The 23662-nt window shown below is 44.3% G+C and overlaps 1 long non-coding RNA gene across 1 annotated transcript in view; it reads left to right on the top strand.

Annotated features, from left to right (window-relative positions):
* Nucleotides 1-23662, top strand: part of LOC118146205 (uncharacterized) — a 41699-nt gene that overhangs the window by 8109 nt on the left and 9928 nt on the right. The gene's annotated exons all lie outside the window — the stretch shown is intronic.

The following is a 23662-nucleotide window of genomic DNA, read 5'->3' as shown; positions in this document are numbered from 1 at the left end:
TTTGCTCTTGAATGAAGGTGAGGGTTCACTCCCTGGAATATGTTGGGAGCCCAGTTCTGAGAAGCTCTGGCTTTGTGGGTCCCCAGGATCCAGGGTAAGACAGTCCACTCCTCGGGCAGTGACTGGGACCAATGCCTGGGGAGGTTGGGGTCCTTCATCCCAACTAAATCTCATCCCTGTGGGAAACAACTGTGACTCACTGCTAACAGGGTGAGTGGAACTGCTTCTGCAATCATGAATGAAAATAGCCTTGTCCCTGTAAACAAACAGCTCCCAATTTATTCATTGGGGGCAAAGAAGTATGTGTGGAAAGAAGGTGGTATCTTCCTGGGGGACAGAGTGTCAAGGTGTTAGCCTTGAGTTACTCAGAGTAATCGATTCATGATGCTCCATGTCAATGGCGTTACAACCAACCAGGAGCTGTCCATACAGTTTCCCACTAATTGTCACTGGGTACTGTAACAGGATAATGAGTTTTGGGGCACAAGAGACTTGGATGTGGTGAGCCAAGGGTATCATTTTGAGTTTTGTTCTGAGATGTGCCGAATCTCAGATGACCCTCATTACGGAAAAGTCTCCATCCCTTTAATTTTTTTTTTTGAGAGATTAGGCCTCCCTCTGTTGCCCAGGCTGGTCTCAAATTCCTGGGTTTAAGCAATCCTTCCACCTCAGTCTCTCAAGTAGTGGGGAGTGCAGGTGTGAGCCACTGCACCCAACTGCAAAGCTCATTCTTTTTTTGTTGAGACAGGGTCTCACTCTGTCACCCAGGGTTGGATTGCAGTGGCGTGATCACGGCTCACTCTAGCCCTGACCTTTCAGGCTCAAACTATCCTTCCATCTCATCCTCCCAGGTAGGTGGGACTACAGGCCTGTGCTACTATGCCTGGCTAATTTTTAAATTTTTTGTAGAGACGGGAGTCTCACTGTGTCTCCCAGGCTATTCTCACACTCCTGAGCTCAAGTGATCCTCCCGCCTTGGCTTCCCAATGTACTGGGATTACAGGCATGTGGAAGGTTCATTCTTTAGCCAGAGTTTTGTTTTGGACCTCAGACAATCTGGAGGGATACAGACCTGGGCTTGGACTGCCAGGGGTCTGGCTGGCGCCCTGGGGGCCCGAGGTGCCTAGTTGAAGGGGCATCTTCTTGGACTCCTTATTTCCTCCTCACTTTGAAGCTGTCGCCAAGTCCATCAGTTTTGCCTCCAAAGCATCTCTCAGCCCTGTCCACTTCTTTCCACTCCCACAGCCACCTCCTGCTTTCACCTGGTGACCACAGAAGCTGCTTAGCTCCCTCTCTTATTCCCTTCCCTTTGCCTCCACCCAGGAGGATGCATGTGATGGTGACAGTTCCCTGCATAACACGCTTCAGTGGTCCCATTGCCTTGAGGATCAATACCAAAATCCTTAACATGGCTCAAGAGATCCCACAGCCATCCGGCCCCTGCCTACTTCTCAGCCTCACTGTTCACCGTTTCCTCCAGCCAAAATGAATGACCAGTGACAAAAAATGCCATGGGGCTGCTGCCCTCATTTTTCACTCTAGGATTTTGACCTTATTTCCTTTGAATGAGATGCTTTCTTCCTCCCTCCCTCCCTCCCTTCCTCCTTCCCTCCTTCCTTCTGTCCCTTTTTTCTTCCTTTTTCTTTCCTTTCTTTCCTTCCTTCCTTCCTTTTTCCTTCCTTCTTTCTTTCATTCCTTCCTTTTTCTCCCTTCCTTTTTCCTTCCTTCCTTCCTTCCTTCCTTCCTTCCTTCCTTCCTTTCTTTCTCCTTTCCCTCCTCCTTTCCCTCTTTCTTCCCTCCCTTTCCTTCTCCTCCTCCTCTTTCTTCTTCCTGTCTCTCTCTTTCTTTTTGAGACAGGGCCTCAACCTCCTGGGCTCAAATGATCCTCCCACCCTAGCCTCCTGAGGAGCTGGGACCACAGGTGCATGCCACTGTGCCCAGCTAATTTTTTTTATTTTTTGCAGAGATGGAGGTTTTGCCATGTTACGCAGATTGGTGTTAAACTTCTGGGCTCAAGTGATCGACCCACCTCAGCCTCCCAAAGTGCTGGGATTACAGGCATGAGCCACTATGCCCAGCCTAGGAGCTGCTTCTTAGATCTCCCACAGTTCTTTCTCATGATGGACTGAAAATGGTGTATCTGGTAGCATTGCCTTTATCCTCCTCTGGACTGTATCTTTCTTGCAGTCTTCTATTCCAGTTCATGTCTCCTGAGCCTAGTACAATAATACATAGAAAGCACTGAGATATTTTTAAATATACTAATGTTTAGAATAAATTTTAATTGCTTGTATAAAATATACATATTTTGCTTTTTTTTAAAAAAATGCAAAACTGGGCCAGGTGTAGTGGTACATGCCCATAGTCCCAGCTACTTGGGAGGCTGAGGTGGGAGGATTGCTGGAGCCCAGGAGCTCGAGGCTGCAGTGAGCCATGATTGCACCATTGTACTCCAGCCTGGGCAACAGAGTGAGATGCTATCTCAAACAAAACAAAACAAAATTAAAACAAACTCAAGTCCTTTTAGTGATCACATCTAATTCCTGCTCCTTGTTGCTTTTATTTTTTATTTTATTTTATTTTTTCGAGACAGAGTCTCACTCTGTCTCCCAGGCTGGAATGCAGTGGCGTGATCTTGGCTTACTGCAACCTCTGCCTCCCAGGTTCAAGTGATTCTCCTGCCTCAGCTTCCTGAGTAGCTGTGATTACAGGCACATGCCACCATGCCTGGCTAATTTTAAAAAAAATATTTTTAATAGGGACAGAGTTTCACCATCTTGGCCAGGCTGCTTTTGAACTCTTGGCCTCAAGTGATCCTTCTACTTTGGCCTCCCAAAGTGCTGGGATTGAGCCCCCGTGCTCAGCCAGGCCTGTTGCTTTTATGAACATGGTAGTATCCTTAGGGACCTTCAAATACTCACGCATCCATTCCTATGCATCTTTAATTTTGTTCTAAAAACCTCAAGATGTAGCATGCTCTGTGTATAGTTTGCAACTTGATTTCTTTCTTTCTTTCTTTTTTTTTGAGACGGAGCCTCACTCTGTTGCCCCGGCTGGAGTGCAGTGGCATGATCTCGGCTCACTGCAACCTCTGCCTCCTTGGTTCAAACAATTCTCCTGCCTTAGCCTCCTGAATAGCTGGGATTACATGCTTGTGCCACCATGCCCAGCTGATTTTCATATTTTGAGTAGAGATGGGGTTTCACCATGTTGGTCAGGCTGGCCACCTGATTTTTTCCACTCAACACTGTGTTTCTGAGACCAATCCTCGCTGATACATAGAGAGCTAGTTAATTCCTCTTGGCTTCTGCATAGCATCTCACTGTCTTATTAATTGCCTTTTGTTTTCTCAAGCTATTTCTGTGTTGATGGGCATTTGTGTTGTGTCTATGGCTCTGCCGTTGTAAATAGCATTGCGGTGCGTGTACTGCATAGGCCTCTGTCTACTTTCCTCAAGTGTTTCCTGAGGCCAGTAGTTCTCAACCTGGCTGCAGACAGAATCACCACCACTGCTCTGCCTTCCCCCCAATTTTTTTTTATTTTTATTTTTTGAGACAGAGTCACGCTCTGTCACCCAGGCTGGAGTGCAGTGGTGTGATCTCAGCTCACTGCAACCTCTGCATCCCGGGTTCAAGTGATTCTCCTGCCTCAGCCTCCCGAGTAGATGGGATTACAGGCACATGCCACCACATCTGGGCAACTTTTGTAGTTTTAGTGGAGGCAGGGTTTCACCCTGTGGGCCAGGCAGGTCTTCAACTCTTGATCTCAGGTGATCCACCTGCCTTGGCCTCTCAACGTGCTGGGATTAGAGGCGTGAGCCACTGTGTCTGGCCTCCACATTCTTAACTGAATTGTTCAGGGCAAGCATCAGCAGTTTTAGAAGCTCTAGTGTGCTTCTGAATGCGCATTCAGTGTTGAAAGCACTGGGGATGCTGGTGTTGGAAGGATTGGTCCAAAAGAGGAACCCAACTCCATGTTTTATCAGACTCTGCCCAATTGCCTTTCAAGGTGACTGAACAGATTTACGTCCTGCTGGCAGTGTGTGTGCAAGTAATGACTGTTTTGCGTGAACAAGTGGCTGCAGGTCACCGCAGGTTGGTGAACTGGAGCCTTCTCCATGGCACAAACTGCCTCTAAGTTGCCCATCATCGTGGGCGACAGCCCACAAACTTCTGGGCTTGGAATGCTTTGTGTCCTTAGGTGGCAGCATGATACCGCTGAAAAGGTGCTGGGCTGCTAATGGGACAATTTGGAGTCCAGTTCAGACACAGGCTCCACCTTGGACTGTGTACTCCCAGGTCACATCCCCACATGGAGCTCAGCGTCCCCACCCTTGGAGGGAGGAGAGCTGGAAACTCACCTGGGGTTCCTTTTCATGTTTCTCTTCTGTCTGAGCCCTACGTTATTTGCAGCCTGTGGTCTGAGCATGGGCTTTAGAGCCCTGTCCTGAATATTTTCTGCACTGTGGGCCCGGCTGGTATCTGGGGAAGCCTATTACCCTTCTCAGAGCAATGTTTCTAAATAAGAAATCGAAAGGATTTCAAAGGCAACTGATTGTATGGAAATACAGCTATCAAAATATTACAAAGCCAGACTGTGATAAAGCAGTACCCACGCCTCTTTATTAACATACCAAATAGGGAGATCTGGTGGCGGATTGGCAATATTCTTACAATTGTAATTTAAAGCGGTGATGAGTGTAAATGATATTCCAACATTTTGGCAACAAATGTAACAGGACCTGAAAGTATTATTCCTGTTGGTGACAAAGTTACAGATTCTGTTGACACAACTGCAGTTTGCTGCCTCCACTCATAATGGAAAGAATTGTGACATTCCAGGTCCATGTTAGTAAAATTAGGAGGTCTGCTTTTTTCTTCAGAGTTCATTGACCCCAGGTTACTGGCACTTGCTAGAATTGTACAGACTTGAGGTTCTTTCTTTTTTGTGGCCTTTTTTTTTTTTTTTTTTTTTTTGAGATGGAGTCTTGCTCTGTCACCCAGGCTGGAGTGCAGTGGCGCGATCTCGGCTCACTGCAACCTCTGCCTCCCGGGTTCAAGCAATTCTCCTGATTCAGCCTCCTGAGCAGCTGGGACTACAGGCATGTGCTATGACGCCCAGCTAATTTGTGCATTTTTAGTAGAGATGCACATGGTTTCACCATGTTGGCCAGGCTGGTCTCAAACCCCTGACCTCAGGTGATCTGCCTGCCTTGGCCTCCCAATGTGCTGGGATTACAGGCGTGAGCCACCGTGCCCTGCTGTTTTGTAGCTTTTTAAGATGTTTTATTTTGTAGAGATGAAGTCTCACTGTGTTGTCCAGGCTGGTCTTGAACTCCTGAACTCAGGTGATCCTTCTGCCTCAGACTCCAAAATGCTGGGATTACAGGCATGTGCCACCATCCCGGGCTAGACATGGGTTTCTGTCTCTCCTCTATAGCTTCCTGTGTGGGTACATTCGGGTATATTGCTTTTCTTTCCTGAGTCTCAGTTTCCTCAACTGTAAAATGAGTGTAGGACAGTGAGCTCGTAGGGTGCTGGGAAGAGTAAATGTGACAAATTACATTCAACACACATTTATGGAGAACTTTTGATGTGCTCAGGGGTGTTTTAGGTGCCAGGATGCTGGACCAAATGAGAAGGGCAAATTCCTTGCCCCTCTGGAGTTTATAGTCCAGGGGCAGAGACAATGAATAATGAGGCAGATAAGTAAATAGTGGTTTCAGTTAATACTAAGGGCAATGAAGACAATAGTACAGGTGATATGAAAGGGAACACTTGCCTGGTGCAGGGGCATTAAATAGGGCACTTAGGGAATAATACAGACAGAAATGAACAATATTGATGCGTAAGATGAGAGAGTGTATTTGAAGTATCAGCTCAGTGCCTGGGATGAGGCATATGTTCCATTTGTGCTGCCACGGTGGTGGTGATGATGATGATGATGATGATGAGATGCCATCTCTCCTGCTATGCTGCAGGCACAGATCACAGCTCGCTGTGGCTGATGCTGGCTCTACCCACTGTATTCGGGGCTGCTAGAAGGCGGGGCCATGGAAGTGTGCTACGCAAGAACTCAGCAGCCCTGTCGGAGCCAGACTGGAGGGAAGCAGGTCTGATTAAAAGAAGATAAAGTCTTCTCTCTGCTGTGTCTTGCAGGGAAAGCTAGGCAATCAATAGGTCTCGCAGATCAGTGGAGGGTGCTTGGAATCTGGCAGCATGGGGCTTTTTAATTAAACCTATAACTGCAAGAAAAGGTAACTGCCTTATTTCTACAGCTTGCGATTCTGTCTGCCTGCCAGAAACTGAACAAATCAATGCACCTCCAGAGGGTCTGAGGATCTTGACAAGAAGGCCTCTGGTTTTGGGATGGCCAGACCCTGCAGGGATAAACTCTTGGGTGGCCAGGGTGTCAGGTACCAATTTTTGAGGGTCAGGTGTTGCCTTGGACATTTTAAACACCCACAGCAGGTGTGATTAGCAACTGCAGTTCATGGGAAGGGGAGGCCTTACTCCTGTAATCCCAGCACTTTGGGAGGCCGAGGCAGGCAGATCACTTGAAGTCAGCAGTTCGAGACCAGCCTGCCCAACATGGGGAAACACCTGTCTCTACTAAAAATACAAAATTAGCTGGTCATGTCACATGTCTGTAATCCCAGCTACTCAGAAGGCTGAGGCATGACAATCACTTGCATCCGGGAGGCAGATGTTGCAGTGAGCTGAGATCGTGCCACTGCACTCCAACTTGGGAAAGAGAGTGAGACTCAGTCTCAAAAAAATAAAAGGTTTTTATTTATTGTAAAGTAGAGTTATGCTATTCACGGTATGGTCCATGCACCAGTATCACAGCATCATCCTTTTTTTTTTTTAATTGCATTTTAGGTTTTGGGGTACATGTGCAGAACATGCAAGATAGTTGCATAGGTACACACATGGCAGTGTGATTTGCTGTCTTCCTCCCCTTCACCCACATCTGGCATTTCTCTTCATGCTATTCCTCCCCAGCTCCCCCCCCCGCTGTCCCTCCCCTATTCCCCCCAGTAGACCCCAGTGTGTAGTGCTCCCCTCCCTGTGTCCATGTGTTCTCATTGTTCATTCTTAGTAAACTGTCACAGCATCATCTTCTGCTGGGAGTGTATCAGAGACGCAGAACTCTGGCTCCGCCCCAGACCTACTCAGTTAGAATCTGCGTTTTAACCAGACCATCAGGAATTCATATGCACATTAATGTGTGAGAAGCCCTGAAACTGAACATACATATGAGACTTAGAAGACAAAGAAGTCAATTGCCAATGTGCAGACCTAAGTTAAATCTGAGAAAGTTAAAAAGCTATCAATGAGATAATTTGAAATTTGAACATTTATTGAATATTTGCTGATATTAATGATTCATTTCCTAATTGATAGGGAGGTTTTATTAAAAAAAAAAGAAGAGCCCTTTTGGCCGGGAGTGGTGGCTCATATTTGTAATCTCAGCACTTTGGGAGGCTAAGGTGGGTGGATCACCTGAGGTCAGGAGTTCGAGACTAGCCTGGCCAACATGCTGAAACCTCATCTCTATTAAAAATACAAAATTAGCCAGGCATGCCGGTGACAGGAGCCTGTAATCCCAGCTACTCAGGAGGCTGAATCGGGAGAATCATTTGAACTTGGGAGGCAGAGGTTGCAGTGAGCCAAGATCTCTTTATTGCACTCAGTCTGAGCAACAGAATGAAACTCTGTCTCAAAAAAAAAAAAAAAAGGCCCTTTTCTTTTAGAGTTACACATGAAAATACTTAGAGATGAGATGATTTCATGGTGACATTTGTTTTAAAATACTGGTGGAGCTGGACAAAGCCTGGGCGTGTGGACACAGCATGACTGACTGTGAGTTGATGGTTTGGGGAACTGTGTCATGACTCATGTAGATACAGTAAACTAACATGTTTACTTAGCGTATGTTCCAAATTCTCCATAATAAAAACCTAAGATGACGATACAGAATATTCACATAGAAAATGCATGAAACAGGCTGGGCACTGTGGCTCACATCTGTAATCCCAGCACTTTGGGAAGCCGAGGTGTGCAGATCACCTAAGGACAGGAGTTTGAGACCAGCTTGGCCAACATGGTGAAACCCCGTCTCTACTAAAAAATACGTAAGTTAGCTGGTGTGCTGGCAGGTGCCTGTAATCCCACCTACTCAGAAGAGTTTATCCCTGTAGGGTCTGGCCATCCCAAAACCAGAGGCCTTCTTGTCAAGATCCTCAGAACCTCTGGAGGTGCATTGATTGTTCAGTCTACTGGGAGAATTGCTTGAACCTGGAAGGCAGAGGTTACAGTGAGCCAAGATCACACCACTGCACTGCAGCCTGGGTAACAGAGCGAGACTCTATCTCAAAAAAAAAGAGAATGCATGAAGCGGGAAGGTATTGTGAATGAGCATTCATTCAAGTGGACATCCATAAATCTGTTACCAGGTCGTTAGCGGCTCCTGCCCTCTGTCAGAACCTCTGCCCCAAAGTAATCACTTTCCTCGCATCCTCTGGGGCGCTCTCATCCCTGGCTGCCTATGGAATCACCTGGGAAAACTTTACAAAATAATGCAGTTGAACCTCCTCCGGTGAAAACAGACTCCCTGGGAGTGCGCACAGGTGATTCTAATGTGCGGTCTCAGCTGACCTAGCTTTTCAGGTGAATGCCGTATTTGTGCTTGAATTTCTCAGTGAGCTTACTGCTCCTTACATCCAACCGGCAATTTCACTTTCTCGTCAAGGGACTGAGTGGCTGGACTATTTTGTAAGTATAGGTTACATTGCAACCCATTTCTTTCTTTCTTTTGGTTGAGATGATGTCTCGCCTTGTTGCCTAGGCTGGACTCAAGCTTCTGGGCTCAAGTGATCCTCCCTTTCAGCCTCCTGAGGAGCTGGGACTATAGCCACCGTGCCTGGCTTGCAATCCGTTTTGGCTTTTGTGTATTTGTGGTGAATGTGTATTTACCACGTATCGAGTGCTTCCCATTCCTCTGGAACTGTGCTAAGTAGTTTATTTTACTTAATGCTCACAACGATTGAGGGGTCGGCATCCCTGTCCCCATTTTACTGATGAAAAAACAGGCTCAAGAGATGATGTGGCTTGCTTCAGGTCACCCAGTTTAAAAAGTGCTGAGTGGGGACTGGGTTCAGAGCTCTTGGACTCAGTGCTCTCAAGTGGCAGTTCATGCTATTCATTCAGGGTCTAGGTCAGAGAGTTGAGGGCCATTTGGCCACCCACAGTGAACTGGAAGTAAACACGGGAGGTGGTCACGGTGTCACTCGAGGGACATTAAGTGGTGTGCCTTGGAGCTGAGTTTCCGTCTTTGTGAAATGGGGACAGCACTGTTTTGTCTTCTCTGGCTGACACCCTCTTACTCATCAAAGGCGCGTCAGTTGTCACAGAATGTGGAAGCCGGAAAGCTCCTCTGAATTTCAAGTGACCTCCTGGCTAAAGCAGAATTAGTCATGTCCTTCTCAAGCCTCACAGACCACTTGTCCAGGTCTCTCAGAGCAGTTGGCAGGACTTCTATTCTTGTCCTGTGAGACTCCGGTATGTCTATCAACAGATGCTATTTTGTAGCAATTTCTCTGTCGGCAGAGTCCAGCCCAGGGGCTGGAGCATGGCAGGGGACCCTGTGTGTCTGCAATCTGAATGAAAGGGTGAGGGTACTGCTTGAACACCAAAGCTTTGGTCCAGAGTCTAGGATGTAATGACACAAGACCCTTTGGGCAGAGACATACCACGCACAGCCACAGGATAGTGGGTAGGAAGCTGGACTCTGAACAAAGACTGCTTGGGTTCAAGTCCAGTCTCTGCCACGTCTGAGCTGAATGACCTTGGGCAAGTTATCTCACTTCTCTGGGCTTCCCTTTCCTCGTTTGAAAAAAATGTTGTGTCACAACCTCTTTATAAGGATTGAATGGGTGGGTACAGTGGCTCATACCTGTGATTCCAGCACTTTGGGAGATAAAGGCAGAAGAATCACTTGAGGTCAGGAGTTTGAGATCAGCCTGGGCAACATAGTCAGATTCCAACCCTAAAAAAAATAAAAAATAAAAAAACATTAACTGGGCATGGAGGCATGCACCTGTAGTCCCAGCTCCTCAGGAGGCTGAGGTGGGAGGATTACTTAGCTCAGGAGTCTGAGGCTACGGTGAGCCACTGCACTCTAAGCTGGGTGACATGGGGAGACCCTTCTTTCTTGAAAGAAGATGAAGAAAAAAGGATTGATTGAGTTTGTGTTTTAAAAGCACTTCAATGATGCCAGGCACTGTGGTGCCAGGGGCCAAAGGAAAAGTTAGGGATACCAATTATGTCTTTAAGATTTTGATATTTATCAAGGGTATTTTTGCATTAATTTCACATTAGTTTTTTCATTCATTTTTGCTTTAAACATATTGCTTCAAAGTATTATCTTGATGACTGAGTTTTTGGTGCCCCCTTAAATTTTGCCCCCAAGGAGAATGTCTCGCTTACCTCTCCCTCTTCCCAGCCCTGGCACCTAGGAAGCAATGCATCAGTTCTCATTGTTCTGGAGGTAGCACAGCATCATTATGTGTATTTAAAGAAAAAGACGGATGTCGGCGGGGCATGGTGGCTCACACCTGTAATCCCAGCACTTTGGAAGGCCAAGGCAGGCGGATCACCTGAGGTCAGGAGTTTGAGACCAGCCTGACCAACATGGATAAACCCTGTCTCTACTAAAAATACAAAAAATTAGCCAGGTGTGGTGGTGAATGCCTGTAATCCCAGCTACTTGGGAGGCTGAGGCAGAAGGATTGCTTGAACCTGGGAGGTGGAGGTTGCGGTGAGCCGAGATCATGCCATTGCACTCCAGCCTGGACAAAAAGAGTGAAACTCCACCTGGGGAAAAAAAAAAAAAAAAGGAAAGAAAAAAGAAAAAGATAGACATGTATATATTACCAATACCAATACTTATTCAGAATCTGCAAAGCTCTGAGCACGGGGGATGGGGCTGTGTGATGGTTAGTACTGTCAACTTGATTGGATTGAAGGAGCAAAAGTATTGATCCTGGGTGTGTCTATGAGGGTGTTACCAAAGGAGATTAACATGTGAGTCAATGGACCGGGAGAGGCAGAACCACATCTGGGTGGGCTCCATCAGATCTGCTGCCAGCGTGGTTAGAATAAAAGCATGACTTACTTTAACATACATATGCTATATGTTACTTATCAAGTAAGTATATAACATATGTTAACATATATATGGTAAAGTAAGTATATATATATAATATATATAACATATACATGTTAAAGTAAGTATATATACTTACATTTATATACCTTAATATATATATATATACCTTAACATATATATATGTCAGTTTAACATATGTATATATGTGACAGGGTCTTGCTCTGTCGCCCAGGCTAGGATGAAGTGGTGTGATCATAGCTTACTGCAGCCTCGACCTCGTAGGCTCAAGTATTTCTCCTGCCTCAGCCTCCTAAGGAGCTGGGACCACAGGTGCATACAAACATGCCTGGCTAATTTTTTGATTTTTTTTTTTTTTGTAGAGATGGGAGTCTCACCATATTGCCTAGCTGGCCTCGAACTCCTGTGGTAAAGTGATCCTCCCACCTCTGTCTCCCAAAATGTTGGGATTACAGTTGTGAGCCACCATGCCTGGCCCTGTGAACCCAGTGTTTTAGACTTTCTGCCATGGTATTTGGGTGAGTCAAGAGCTCTGTTCTCATCTTCTGCAAGAATGTCTTGAATGCTGAAGTTATTTGCTGGATTTTTCTGGGAGTTCCACTGCTGAGTTCCTCTGATTATTCATGTCTAAGGAAGCGGTAGTCTAGACATGGCGGGGCTGTGGGAGGTAGCCCTCCCCTTTTCAGAGTGGATCTGTGCAGCCATCTGCCATCACCCGTTCCTGTGGGGGAAGAACACAGATTTTCCTGTGTTAAAAAATCCCTGAGACAAGGCTTTGGCAGAATCTGAACCGACTAGAGAAGTGGCTCCAGAATTTTCTGGGAAAGAATGGGAAGAGGGAAGGAGAGGGCAAGGGAGAGGAGAACAGAGAGGAAGGGAGGAAGAGAAAGTGGGAGGGAAAGAAGGAGGTAAGGGAGAAGAAAAATGAGCAGGAAGAACCTGCAGACAGCCTTCCAGGTGGATGTCTTTGAAGGTAACTGAAATTAGCGGGATTTTCCTAAAGGGTCTCTGTTAGCCATTCTCCAAATCCCAGTAGGGAAACTGGCTTCCCTAATCAGGGAAGGGCAGTTCAGGAGAGTGGACCGGGGGTTGGTGATAATGCCCACCTTGCAGACTAGTTGGAAAATTCCAAATAGGTTGAATATCTGAAGTTCAGGGCTGCCGCACAATAGGTATTCAGTAAATGTCAGTTCAATTCTCTCCTTTTTTATTTTTATTTATTTATATTTTGAGATGGAGTCTTGCTCTTGTTGCCCAGGCTGGAGTGCAATGGCACAACTGCAGCCTCAACCTCTCGGGTTCAGGTGATTCTCCTGCCTCAGCCTCCCAAGTAGCTGGGATTACAGGCGCATGGCACCATGGTTTTGTATTTTTAGTAGAGATGGATTTTCACCATGTTGGCCAGGCTAGTCTCTAACTCCTGACCTCAGATGATCCACCCACCTTAGCCTGCCAAAGTGTTGGAATTATAGGCGTGAGCCTCTACGTCTGGCTAGTTCTCTCCTTTTTAAAAGACAGGGTCTTACTGTCTTGCCCAGGCTGGAGTACAGTTGCATAATCAGAGTTCACTGCAGCCTCAATCTTCTGGGCTCAAGTGATCCTCCCGCCTCAGCCTCCTGATTAGCTGGAACCACAGCTAATTTTTGTTTTTGTTTTCTTTACTTTATTGTTATTTTGTTTTTGTAAAGATGGGGTTTTGCCATGTTGGCTGGGTTGATCTCGAACTCCTAAGGTCAAGCAATCCTCCTGCCTCCGCCTCCCAAAGTGCTGGGATTATAGGTATGTGCCAGCGTGCTTGGCCAATCTTTAAAGGGAGTAAGTTGGATCATGTTACTTAGCTGAAAACCCTTCACTGGTTTTTCCAACACATTTAGCATAAAATCCAAACTCCTTACTGTGGCCTGGGAGGAGCTGGCTCCTGAAATTTACCTTTGCCTGGCATCACTCCCCTGCTCTGCTTTGCTCACTCTGCTCGTGCACACTGGTGAAGGTTCGGCTTTCAAACACGCTACACGCAATCCCACCTTGTGGCCTTTGCACGTGCTGTTTCCGTGACCCGAATGTCTTTCCTCCAGGATAGCTGCATGGCCCTCTTGTTCACTTCATTCAGGACTCTCCTCAGATGTTACTTTATCTGGGGGGGGCATTCCTGATTCCTGATCATCATATCAAGAATAACATCTATCACTTCTATCTTCTTCTTCTTTCTTCCTTCTTTCTTCTTTTTTCTTTCTTCTTCTTCTCCTTCTCCTCCTCCTCCTCCTCCTCCTCCTCCTCCTCCTCCTCCTCCTCCTCCTCCTCCTCCTCCTCTTTCTTTCTTTCTTTCTTTCTTTCTTTCTTTCTTTCTTTCTTTTTCTTTCTTCTTTCTTCTTTCTTCTTTCTTCTTCTTTTTTTTTTTGAGGTGGAGTCTAGCTCTGTAGCCCAGGATGGAGTGCAGTGGTGCAATCTTGGCTCACTGCAACCTCTACCTCCTGAGTTTAAGCGATTTTCCTGCCTCAGCCTCCCAAGTAGCTGGGACTGCAGGTGTCCGCCACCATGCCCAGCTAATTTTTGTGTTCTTAGTAGATTTGGGGGTTTCACCATGTTGTCCAGGCTGCTCTCAAACTCCTGAGCTTGTGACCCACCTGCTTCAGCCTCCCAAAGTGCTGGGATTATAGGTGTGAGCCACTGCACCCAGCCACTACTACCTTCTTAATGTATCTTGCCATATATAGATATTTAGCATTAACCATATTCTCTCTGGATATGTATATTTAGCATATTTACAAAAGGCCCCAGAGCATTTAGTGTATGGCACAAAATAGGCAAATAATGGTAATACTTATTACTATTCATTTTGTTATTACAGACAGTGCTGTGTGAATTTTAAATCCTTTCATGAGGAAAGGTTTTTTTTTTTTAGGCTGGGCAAGGTGGCTCATGCCTGTAATCCCAGTACTTTGGGAGGCTAAGGGGGGTGGATCACCTGAAATCAGGGGTTCAAGACCAGCCTGGCCAACATGGTGAATCTCTGTCTCTACTAAAAATACAAAATTTAGCCAGGTGTGGTGGCGTGAGCCTGTAGTCCCAGCTGCTTGGGAGGCTGAGGTGGGAGGATTGCTTGAACCCAGGAGTCAAAGGTTACAACAAACTGAGATCATACCACTGCACTCCAGCCTGGATGACAAAGTGAGACTCTGTGTCACAAAAAAAAAAGGGGCTTTTTTTTTCTCTTTTTTGGGAGAGCTGGGGTCTTGCTATATTGCCTAGGATGGTCTCAAACTCCTGGGACAAGCAATCCTCCTGCCTTGGCCTCTCAAAATCCTGAGATTAGAGGTGTGAGGTACCATGCAAAACCAAGAAAAGGTTTTAATAGTCAGAAATTGTATAGCTACAGTTTATGGAGCATAACTATGTGCCCAGCAGGTGCTAAGTTGTTTTTTCCTTTTTCAAAAACTGTCTCATGTAACACTCACTATCACAGAATGCCTCGAAGTTTGTATTATTTCAGGAGAGGAAGTGGACTCCGAATCAGCTTAATTAATGTTGGTAAACATAGTAGTGTTATGAAATGAGTGAATGAAAGCACAACATGAGACCTATTGTAAAGCGATTAGAAGACTTCAAAGCACTCAGCTCTGGGATTGAATGGTGGAGGGGCAGGCATTTAGAAGGGGAGGCATCCCTTGTGTACTCCCAGAAGTGTCCTTATCCAGGGTCAACCTTGGATGCACCAAGATTTATTTTATTAGAGAAGGCAGCCATTCCTCACCCCACACTCTTGGCACATCCAAGGCCTGAGGAATCTGAGAAATGGCTCCCCTTGTCCATGGGCTCAATCTGTTTCCACTGGGCGACAAGCAGCCCGGGCATATGGGGTCTGTACATTTCACTGCGTAGGTGATAAACCTTGAGCCCAATCAGAATTATCAGTCTTGTGTTCTGTGTGTCATGGGGCCTCCTGACACTGTGAAGTGCACTCACACCCATATGTCCTTTTATTTATGGCTTTTATTGAGTCTTCTGTGAAGTCGTAAATTGACCAACCCTCCAGCGGGTTCAGGCCCTCATCAGGAAGCTATCATCAAAGTGAATCACCTTCTCACTGGCCACTTGTTCCCTGAAGGTTCATTGCTAAGGCTGAGATGTTTTCTGGGACTTGCTTATAGAATCCGTCAGCCCTAGGCAGCCCAGAATCGCCAAGCCAAGGTTTTTTCTTGTTGTTGTTATTCTTGTTAAGAAAGAGAAGTAAAATACAAGGTGGAAAAGTAATGTGTTTGTTTGGTCAGGGGCTCTCATCTCTGTACAGTATCCTGGAAATGCCTCAATTTCTGGAGCTGTGAATTGGACTAAGTTGGCATACTCTTATTGTGGCCTAGAAAAAGTCTGAGTAATTCTTGCATCAGGGAGGCCGGGTGCATTGGCTCATGCCTATAATCCAGCACTTTGGGACGCTGAGGTGGGTGAATCGCCTGAGGTCAGGAGCTCAAGACCAGCCTGGCCAACATGGTGAAACCCTGTCTCTGCTAAAAATACAAAAATTAGCTGGGCGTGGTGGCAGATGCCTGTAATCCCAGCTACTTGGGAAGCTGAGGCAAGATAATTGCTTGAACCCCAGAAGCAGAGGTTGCAGTGAGCTGAGATTGTGCCACTGCACTCCAGCCTGGGTGACAGAGCAAGACTCCATCTCAAAAAAATAAAAATAAAAACAATTCTTGCACCAGGGATTTTGGGACAAGGCAGAGAACAACATATTCCTAAGGGAACTTGGGAACCAGCAACATAAATAAAAACAAGGGTTGGACCTTGGACTTGGGAGGGACTTGAGTGAAAATGATTTCCCTAAAAGCATGGGGTGCTGGAGAGTCCCTGAGAACTCCTTAGACAACTCTCAAGCCCTGTTCTGTGCACACAACCTGCATTATCTCATCCACTCTTCAATGGTTCTCTGTTTTATCTCCATTTTGCAGATGGAGAAATTGAGGCTCACAGATGTTATTTCACTGTGTAAGTTGTTCAAGGCACATGGATAGTAGTGGTAGAGCCAAGTTCTGAACACAGATGCTTCTTTATTAAAATTCATCCATTTGGATATATATCCCAATGATTTGTAGTAAATTTATTTAGCTTTATTTTGTTGTATTTATTTTTTTGAAATGGAATCTCATTCTGTCACCCAGGCAGGAGTGCAGTGGTGCACTCTCAGCTCACTGCAACCTCCACCTTCTCTGTTCAAGCCATTCTCCTGCCTCAGCCTCCTGAGTAGCTGGGACTGCAGGGATGTGCCAGCTTGCCAGGCTAATTTTTGTATTTTTAGTAGAGATGTGGTTTCACCATGTTGGCCAGACTGATCGCAGACTACTGACCTCAGGTGATCCACCCACCTCGTCCTCCCAAAGTGCTGGGATTACAGGCATGAGCCACTTATTTTATTTAATTATATATATATATATAATTAAATAATAATTTTATATAAATATATAAATAATATTATTATTTAATTATATATTATAAATTAGATATATATACTTATAAATTGTATAAATGATATATATATATTTTATTGCACTTTAGGTTCTGGGGTACATGTGAAGAACATGCAGGATTGTTGCATAGGTACACACATGGCAATGTGGTTTGCTGCCTCCATCCCCATCACCTATATCTGGCATTTCTCTCCATGTTATCCCTCCCCAACTCTCTACCCTGCACTGTCCCGCACCAGTCCCCTGCAACAGACCTCAGTGTGTGACGCTACCCTCCCTGTGTCCATGTGTTCTCATTGTTCAACACCCGCCTATGAGTGAGAACATGTGTTGTTTGATTTTCTGTTCTTATGTCAGTTTGCTGAGAACGATGGTTTCCAGGTTTATCCACGTCCCTACAAAGGACACGAACTTATCGTCTTTTATTGCTGCATAGTATTCCATGGTGTATATGTGCCACATTTTCCCTGTCCGGTCTATCATCGTTGGGCATTTGGGTTGGTTCCAGGTCTTTGCTATTGTAAACAGTGCCATAATGAACATATGTGTGCATGTGTCTTTATAATAGAACAATTTATGATCCTTTGGATATATACCCAGTAATGGGATGGCTGGGTCAAATGGAATTTCTATTTCTGGATCCTTGAGGAACTGCCACACTGTCTTCCACAATGGTTGAAGTAATTTACACTCCCACCAACAGTGTAAAAGTGTTCCTATTTCTCCACATCCTCTCCAGCATCGCTTGTCTCCAGATTTTTTAATAATTGCCATTCTAACTGGCGTGAGATGGTATCTCAATGTAGTTTTGATTTGCATTTCTCTAATGACCAGTGATGATGAGCATTTTTTCATACATTTGTCTTCTTTTGAAAAGTGTCTGTTCATATCTTTTGCCCACTTTTGAATGGTTTTCTTTCTTGTAAATCTGTTTTAGTTCTTTGTAAATTCTGGATATAAATCCTTTGTCAGATGGGTAGATTGCAAAACTTGTTTCCCATTCTGTTAGTTGCTGATTCACTCTAATGACTGTTTCTTTTGCTGTGCAGAAGCTGTGGAGTTTAATTAGGTCCCATTTGTCTATTTTGGCTTTTGTTGCCGTGCTTTCAGTGTTTTGGTCGTGAAGTCCTTGCCTATGCCTATGCCCTGAATGGTTTTGCCTAGATTTTCTTCTAGAGTTTTTATGGTGTTAGGTCTTATGTTTAAGTCTTTTATCCATCTGGAGTTAATATTAGTGTAAGGTGTCAGGAAGGGGTCCAGTTTCTTCTTTCTGCACATGGCTAGCCAGTTTTCCCATCATTTATTAAACATGTAGTCCTTTCCCTATTGCTTGTTTTTGTGAGGTTTGTCAAAATCAGATGCTTATAGATGTGTGGCGTTCCCTCCAAGACCTCTGTTCTGTTCTATTGGTCTATATCTCTGTTTTGGTACCAGTACTATGCTGTTTTGATTATTGTAGCCTTGTAGCATAGTTTGAAGTCAGGTAGTGTGATGCCTCCAGCTTTGTTCTTTTTGCTTAGAATTGACTTAGCTATGCAGGCTCTTTTTTGGATCCATATGAAGTTTAGGGTGGTTTTTTTCCAGTTCTGTGAAGAGGGTCATAGGTAGCTTGATGGGGATAGTGTTGAACCTATAAATTACTTTGGGAAGTATGGCCATTTTCACAATATTGATTCTTCCTAACCATGAGCATGGAATGTTCTTATTTGGCCATCTTGTATCCATCTTTATTTTGTAAAGAGACAGGGTCTTCCTCTGTTGGTGAGGCTGGAGGGCAGTGGCATGATCATAGCTCACTGTAGCCTTGAACTCCTGGACTTAAGCAATCCTCCTACCTTAGTCTCCTGAGTGGCTAAGATTATAGGCATGGGCTACCATGCCCAGCTAAGATTTTTAGTAAATTAAAAGAGTTGTGCAATTATTACTACAATATAGTCTTAGAAATTTTCCATTGTGACCAAAATGACCCCTGGTGCTGATTTGCAGTCAATCCTGATTCACATCTGTAGCTTTAGGTGACAGCTGTGCCTGGGCCTGTGTGTCTCTATAAATTTACCTATTCTGGACATTTCATATAAACACAATCACACAGTATGTGGTCTTTTCATATGGCTTCTTTTACTTATGGTGAGATAACTATGTTGTTGTATATGTTAACAGTTCATTCCTGGCTGGGTGTGGTGGCTTACACAGCCTACAGCTAAGTGCTGTTTTCCCACAGCAATAAGTAGACCGGCCCATCTGATCCCTGCTTAGATCAGTTAAATTGCAGTCATTCTACCGATCTGTGAGTTTTCAAAAGCATTTGTCATTGTAAACAACTGAAATGTTAGTTGTTTGTTACACAGCAATAGCTGACTTATGTATGCATCTTTAAAGAGCTTATATAAAGAGATAAACAGAAATATAAACCAATCCATAATATAGAGTACAGTAAATATATGGAGAGAGATACAAAATGAGTACTGTGGGAAACCTCCCTGGTGGTAGGGGTACAGTTAAGCTTCATAAACAAGATGGTCTTAAAGGATAAGGAGGATTTTGACATGTGGAAATGAGTACAGTGGGAGGTCATCTAAGCAGAGAAAACAGCATAAACAAAGGCCTGAAGGTTTTATACCTATCTATGGCTCATGTTCTCTGATCTAAGTTTCTCAGAAGACAGAGATGCATCCACTTTCACAGTGAAGACCTTTAGATTGTCACTTCTGGTCATCCCTGCAGAATGAGTCATATGCAATCTTTATGTTAGATCTAAAATCCACAGGAGACTAATAGCAGACATTGATGGCTGCTGCTACTCTCTAGATCTGGCCATGGATGTGTTCCACCACCCACAGACTCACCGCCACCACCACCACCACCACCATATGAAATTTAAAAATTAGTCTCTTAAATGCTTAACTGACTTATCTTTCCAACTCTCATGTACCAACTTTATGACTACTTCTCTTTCTGGAGTGACAACCAGATAATGATTATAGGGAAATTTGTTTTTACTTTTCTTTTGCACCTCCTGCTTTCTTTTTGTTAAACTTTTTGTGATATACATTTTTGTTTTCAATGTTTCTATGTTGACTTGTTTATTGTATTACATAGTCTTATCTATAGTATTTAACTGTGTTTTTTTTAAAAGAAGCACCCCCAACTGAAAGGCATTGTCTTTTATTAGGGAAATTTGGCCCATTTATGTTTATTGTGCTTATTGATAAGTTTGAATTTATTCCTGATATTTCAAATTCCAATTTACCATGTTTTAAAAATTGATGCATAATAATTGTACATAGTTTTGAGGTACATGTGATATATCGATACATACATATAATGTATACTTATCAAATCAGGGCAATTAGGATATCCATCACCTCAACATTTATCATTTCTTTGTGTTTCAAGCATTACAAATATTCTATTCTGGCTATTTAGGTATATACTATAAATTATTGTTAACTATAGTCACCCTACTGTGCTGTTGAACTCTAGAACTTTTTCCTTCTATCTAACTGTATTTTTGTACCCATTAACCAACCTCTCTTCATCCCTCACCCACCCTCCTGCCCTCTGGTAACCATACTTCTACTCTACTTTAATGAGATCAACCTTTTAAGGTCCTACATATGAGTGAGAACTTGCAATATTTATATTTCTATGCCTGGCTTATTTTACCTAATGTCCTTCAGTTTCATTGCTCTTACTGCAAATACCAGAATTTCATTCTTTTTTATGGCTGATATTCCATTGTGTATATATACTACATTTTCTTTCTTCATTTATTGACGAATACTTAGTTTGAGTCCATATGCTGGCTACCGTGATTAGTGCTATAATAAACATGGATGTGCAGGTATCTCTTCTACATATTGATTTCCTTAAAAAAATATACATGTGTATATATACATACATATATATACACACATATACACACACATTATATATATATATACACACATATATATACACATATATATTTGTGTGTGTGTATATATATTTATACACACACACACACACACACACACACACACACACACACCCAACAGTGGGATTGCTGGATTATATGGTAGATCTATTGTTAGCTTTCTGAGAAATCTGTTTCCCATAGCGGCTTTACTAATTTACGTTCCTACCAGCAGTGCACTAGTGTTTCCCTTTCTCCATGTTCTCACCGGCATGTTTTTTGTCTCGTTGGTAATAGCCATTTTAACTGGGATTAAATATTTCATACTGGTTTTGCTTTGCATTTTCCTCGTGATTAGTGATGTTGAATATTTTTTTCATATCCCTCTTGTCCATTTGTGTGTTTTCTTTTGAGAAATATTTATTTACCCTGTTTTTAAATTTGTTCTTTTTTTTCCCTGTGACATTGGTTAAGTTTTCCCTTTTTTTTTTGGCAGTGGTTTGGAAGTAATGCATGCTAGTTCTGTCTCTTTGGCAATTACCGTTGACATTTTAAATGCATTATGAAATGTATTATTCTTTGAAAGTACAGAGTTAATTAGGATTTTCATCCAGAATAAGACAACAAGCAGCATGTTTTCACTTCTCTACCTTAGCTATCTGCTGCTTCTTCCTAGGTGGAAATGATCTGGAACTTAATTTCAGAATATTATTTATGTATTTATTTATTTTTATTGTAGATTCAGGGAGTACATGTGCAGGTTTGTCATGTGGGATATTCCGTGATGCTGGGGTTTAGCGTCTTTTGAAACCATCACCCAAAATATGAACATAGTACACAATAGGTAGTTTTTCAACCCTTTCCCACCTTCCCTACTCCTTTTTCAGAATACTATTGAAAAATATTTTAATTTTTATCTTTTCTCCAAAGTACACTCCTTCTGGTGAGGCGTGGTGGCTCACACCTGTAATCCTAGCACTTTGCGAGCCTGAGGCTGGCAGATCACCTGGGGTCAGGAGTTTGAGACCAGCCTGGCTAACATGGCAAAACCCCATTTCTACCAAAAATACAAAAATTAGCTGGGTGTGTTGGCACATGCCTGTAATCCCAGCTTTTCGGGAGGCTGAGGCAGGAAAATCACTTAAACCCAGGAGGTGGAGGCTGCAGTGAGTTGAGATTGTGCCACTGCACTCCAGCCTGGGTGACAGAGCAAGGCTCCATCTCCAAAACCAAACCAAAACAACAACAAAGTACGCTCTTTCAGAAAGTCTCGAGTTGAAAATGCCTGTGTTGTTGCCTTCTAGCATCCAATGTTACCAATGAGAAATATGATACTGATTTGATACTCCATCCCTTAGTGAGAATTTTTTTTTTTTTCTCTTGGAAACTTTTTAGAATACTCTGTTCTCACTTTGAAATTGCACCATGTTGCAACTAGGTATGCTGCCTTTCCATGTCAGACTGTTCTTATTTATAGAACACATTATCTACTCTAAGCTCTTTGAAGCTATCCGTTATATTTAGATTAAAATCTTTTGTTAGTCCTATTGTAGTGATTAAGAATGTGAGTTCCAGAATCACAAACCGGGCTTGAATCCCAGCCATGATCAAACGGGATGTTTGAGGGAAATTTCTGTAGTTGTAGCAGGAACAGAGGTGGGGTGATTCCAGAATCCAGTATTCCAGGCAGAGGCGGCACCTAGCAGCCGCGCCAGCCCTGGTGGAGGTGGTCCCTCTGATAAATTCAGAACTGATTTATCAGCAGTGTCTTCAACGGCACAATGTTAGATGGAGGCCCATGGGTTCCAGCCTAGAAGCATTAGCAGCTTTTTTTTTTTTTTTGAGACGGAGTTTTGCTCTTTTTACCCAGGCTGGAGTGCAATGGCGTGATCTTGGCTCACCACAACCTCCGCCTCCTGGGTTCAGGCAATTCTCCTGCCTCAGCCTCCTGAGTAGCTGGGATTGCAGGCACCTGGCACCACACCCACCTAATTTTGTATTTTTAATAGAGAGAGGGTTTCAGCATGTTGGCCAGGATGGTCTCAAACTCCTGACCTCAGGTGATCCACCTATCTAGGCCTCCCAAGGTGCTGGGATTATAGGCGTGAGCCACCGCGCCCAGCCTTGAACCAAGGTTTCTAAGATGTTCTTAGCCTCCTCAGATCTGGCCTAGCCCACCTTTCCACCTTACCTTTTCTGCACAACTGCCCACAGCTAGCGCAGCCTACGCAACAGCCAGTCTGGCTCCCCGACAATGCAGAGCCGGCACTGGCCACAGGAGCCAGGCCCAGTCCCATCCAGGGCCCCCCCTGCCACAGACGAATGCTACAGACACAGCTGGTAGCACATGGTACTGTTTATTGTGACGCTCGGTGGAAAACCTCTGTGGACCAGCTTATTGTAGTGGTGACAGGTGCAGCACATGCTCAGGGACTTTCATTATATAAAACAGCGGGGAGGGCGGGAGTTCCACCCGATCCTTTGTGACAGCAACTGGGACCTGAATTCAGAGCTTTGTAGGCATATGCAGCTTTTATATCGCTTCATGATATGAGAGTTTGTTTCCTTTAAAAATGCCTTCTTGCCATAAGTCTCAATGCAGCGTATACAAAACGGTTAGGAATACAGGTCAATTCCGCAACCAGTGTAGACCAGTGAGGACAAGCTACTCTCTTCTAAAGAAAGGCAGTGAGAAAGACTCAGAATTTTAATTACAAGAAAGGGGAAAAAAGAAAACCTTTTTTTTTTTTTTTTTTTCTGCTTTCAAAAATACCTGTGCAGGTGGAAGATTTTTAAACTATACTGAGTCAACCGTGCAGGTAAACTACCCTCAGGCCCCGTGCTGGAGCAGGCACAAGATCGCACGGGAGGGCCGCTGGCCCTTCTAACGCTCTGGCTGTCAGACTTGGGACAAGTCCCTTAACCATTAAATATATTGGTCCCCAAGAGTGCTGGGAGAAGTCACTGGAAGGCTGCTGGCCTTTCCAGCTTGACCCCGACAGCCTTGCTGTGACAGGGGCAGGCTGTCCTCAGTAAAGGAGGGGAGGGGGCATTGCACTTGAGACGTTTTAGAATCAGGAGGGAGACAGTGGCCTGGAACTGGTGGGGAGGA

Source organism: Callithrix jacchus, chromosome 12 (genome assembly GCF_049354715.1).
Source record: "Callithrix jacchus isolate 240 chromosome 12, calJac240_pri, whole genome shotgun sequence".
Classification (NCBI taxonomy): Eukaryota; Metazoa; Chordata; class Mammalia; order Primates; family Cebidae; genus Callithrix; species Callithrix jacchus.
This window is presented reverse-complemented; position numbering and strand designations above follow the sequence as displayed.